Source organism: Colobus angolensis, unplaced genomic scaffold, assembly GCF_000951035.1.
Source record: "Colobus angolensis palliatus isolate OR3802 unplaced genomic scaffold, Cang.pa_1.0 Scaffold175, whole genome shotgun sequence".
Taxonomy (NCBI): domain Eukaryota; kingdom Metazoa; phylum Chordata; class Mammalia; order Primates; family Cercopithecidae; genus Colobus; species Colobus angolensis.
In genome coordinates this window covers 952,443-956,147 of record NW_012114877.1, presented here as the reverse complement: position 1 = coordinate 956,147, position 3,705 = coordinate 952,443, and the positions used below count along the sequence as shown (strand labels likewise).

Sequence of the window (3,705 nt, the reverse complement as noted above, 5' to 3'; positions counted from 1 at the left end):
TCTCTGAGATTCCTGGGTCTGTGGTTTGCTGTCTGATGTTAATTTCGGGAAATTCTGTCATTGTTGCTCTAAATACTGCTCCTGGTTCTCTCTCTTCTTATATTTCCATTACACTAATGTTACACCTTTTGCAGTTGTCCCAGTTTGGGAATATTCAGTTCTTTTTTTTTTTTTTTTCAGCCTTTTTTCTTTCTGCTTTTTGGTTTTGAAGTTTCTATTGATATATACTCAAGCTCAGAGGATTTCTTCTTTTCTCAGCAGTGTCCAGTCTACAAATGAGCCCATCAAAGTCATTCTTTATTTCTGTTACAGTATTTTTGATCTCTAGCATTTTTAGAATTCTCATCTCTCTGCTTATATTACTCTCAGGTTCTTTCTGGGGTGTTTTCTGGCACCAACCAGTTCTCTGATTCTGCAATTCTCTGACACCAGCTGGGTGTCCAACAATTCAATCCCATTCTGACATCAACTCCCAGAGTTAGCATAGACCCCACAGGTGAGGAGCTGAGTTTTACAAGTTGCAAGTATCAGGTTTCCAAGTAACCCACGCTTCTGTGTAACTGGGCTGCAAATGTGAGGATTCTCACAACTTTCTCCTCAAGTTCAATAATTCTCTAGAATGACTCACAGAACTCAGGAAAGGGCTGTACTTACTATTACCAGTTTACCATAAAGGATACAACTCAGGAACAGTCCAAAGAGATGCATAGGTCAAGATATGGGTGGAGGGAGGAAGATAAAGCTTCTCTGCCCTCTCCAGGCACACCCGGTACCTCAATGTGTTCACCGACGTGGAAGCTCTGTGAACCTCATCATTCAGGAGTGTTTATGAAGGTTCAATGATGTAGGCATGGTTGATTAAGTCATCAGCCATTGATGATTGAATTCAGTCTCCAGCCCCTTTTCCCTCCCTGGGGCTTGGGTGTAGGGCTGAAAGTTCCAACCCTCTAATCACATGGTTTGGTCTTTCTGGGACAAGTCCCATTCTGAAGTCATCTATGGACCCTCAGCCAAGAGCCATGTCATTAAACACCAAAAACAAACTTATCATGCAGGAGTTCCAAGGGTTTTAGGAGTTCTGTGCCAGGAACTAGGGACGTAGACCAAATCTATTTTATTATCCCAAAATTACCCATCTGTTCTTGCATGTTGTCTACTTCTCCCATATTAATTATAGTGAATTTTAAATTCCTGGGTGACAATTTCAACATCCCTGCCATATCTGTATCTGGTGCTGATGCTTGCTTTGTCTTTTCAAATTGTGTGCGTGTGTTTTTGTTTTGTTTTGTTTTTTCCTTTTCAGCACGCCTGGTAATTTTTTGTTGAAAGCTGAACATGATGTACTGAGAAAAAGGAACTGTAGAAAATAAGCTTTTAGTGATGTGGTGGTGAGGTATAGGGCTGGGGGAGGCGTTCTGTGGTCCTGTTAATCAGTCTTTAGTGAGCCTATGTCCTGGGCTGTGAAACTCAGTTCTTTCCACCCCTTCTGTGGGGCAGAATGGCTAGAGGGGACTGGAGTTGAGTTAGGCTCTGATAAAACCCCAATAGTTTAGGCTTTGGTGAAACAGTTTCTCTTGAAGACAGGCCTCATTAAGAACAGAATGCTCTGGCATGTTTCAAAATGGCTACGTTCCCCGCCTCCCGCTGCAAGAATGAGGGGAATTTTTTCCTGATATTCCCTGTGAGAACCTGGTTAGAGCTCCTGGAGGTAAAACTCGCAGAAGTGTGGAGAGTTTCTAACTCTCAGACTTGTCCACTCTGAGCTTCCAGCAGTTCATCAGTTACAGTTCAGGGTTTCCACTCAAGCAATGGTTCCTGTGGTTTCTGCTTTGGTAAGTTGTGAGTCTCTGAATCTGTGTCTGTGTCTCCAAGACAGTGGTTTTTCTTGTGATCTCATTTCTCTGACAATTCTAAGAAGAGTTGTTGACTGAGTTTGTCCAGCTTTTTAACTTGTTAGGATTGAGTGATGACTTCCAGGTCCCTTTCAGGTTGTACCAGGAACAAGAAGTATATTTTTTGCCCATTAGAGAACGAGCTTTATGACAGCAGTCACTTAAGTCTGTTTGTGTCTGTTGTTCCCGGCTGTATCTCCAGTGCCTAGGACAGTGCCAAGCACCTACCAGGGGCTCAGTGAATGTGTTCAGTGAATTTTCTCTCTTTATCTTCACTCATTCACTTAACTAACATACCACAATATGATAGAATAAAACAATATAATACAATGTAATATAAATGCCGTTTCTGCTGGAACTGCTGATGAAAGCCACTTCATAAGCAAATTAATTTGGTGAACCAGATTGCTTTAAGGTGGTGCTCCCACTCTTTGTCATAGCATGGCACACATAGAAAATAAAAGCGTTCATTCAGCAACCAGCCAGAGGCTCATGTTTCAAGGGTTGACACCTCAATCTCTAGTTCCACTTATCACTTGTGTGCTGTACCACTTGGGAAGCTCTGCTTTAAGAGTAACACTTAACTTACTGAAGATACCAATCCATTTGGCTAGGCCCATTTGAATGGGTCCCAAGGACTAAAGAGAGCTTAGGGCAAGAAGGGAGAAAATGGTGTAGATAAAAGTTCTAAATGACACCTCCCCGTTGACATGCAGGGCCCGCCCCAGTCTGGTCTCAGCTGATCTTTACAATCTCAGTTCCCTTCTCTCCCCTACACCTTCCATGGCGTTTCACCTGGCTCCCCTTACGCTGTTCCCTCTCCCTCCATGCTAAATCTTCTATTAGCTCCAGGCACAGCCCAGCAGGTGTTTCTCAGTCGTCCTAAGCAGAATCCCCTCCCCTGCACACCAGAGTTTTTGGTCCACAGCACTGCAGTTGAGTTTTTTACTCCAAATTTTAAAGTTTGAGTAACCTCAGAGGCCGGGTTTAATCTTTAATTTTCAGATGAAACACAGGGGATCAGAGAAGCAGAGGAACTGTGCTGACCACAAAACCAGATGGGGCAGCCTTGGGACATGGGTGTCCTGCCCCTCTGCTCTTTGTTCTGCTCAGTTTAATTTCTTTTGCTAATGATGAAACTTGATAATTTATTAATGGGCGAGAACTGATTCATTGCAGAGTCTATATGATCAGTAGCAACAACCAGATGACCCTTAATAAAACATTAATAAAGCAAAGGCAAATGGCACTTAATAAAGTATTACACAAACATGCCTGAGAGCCATCAAAAGCATTTTTTTCTGTACTATCTAATAATGGAGAATTATTAGAGAAGATATAAAAGGGGAAATTGGCCTCTAAACTATGATCTAGGAAAATGTCTTTAAGTTTTTTGCAGATATTTTGGATAATCCAAAATTTTTAATTTAACTTTATCCCAGATTTCTTAGCCCTACAACAACTGTGGTTTGTGACAAGTTTGTAAGAAATGACAAAAACTTTAGTAGAAACAAAAAAAAAGTTCTACAACTCCATTTTCCTTTGAAAATCCAACCAAAGTCATGCTACCCAATTCTTCTCACTTTTTTAGAAGCACAGACCCTAGAATTCATAAAAATAGTGTAAACATTCTAGATAGAGGTTTCCTTTTGCAGTGATGGGGGAGGGAGAGGGAGGATAATGAGACTGGACATGAATATACAGAAACTTCTGTATATTCTGTATAGTTTTATTTTTTAACTGGGTAGTGGGTACATGTGTTCATTATGTTATTCTTATATACCTTTATATGAGACAAATATTTCATCATAAT

The 3,705-nt window shown here is 41.1% G+C and overlaps 1 protein-coding gene across 1 annotated transcript in view; it reads left to right on the top strand.

The window, feature by feature from the left end:
* Positions 1-1,412: 1,412 nt before the first annotated feature.
* The window catches only part of DFNA5 (deafness, autosomal dominant 5), a 77,413-nt gene continuing 75,120 nt past the window's right edge, over positions 1,413-3,705 (top strand). The window contains exon 1 of the mRNA XM_011938555.1: positions 1,413-1,832. The gene's annotated coding sequence lies outside the window, so the exon portion shown is untranslated. The remainder of the gene's footprint in view (positions 1,833-3,705) is intronic.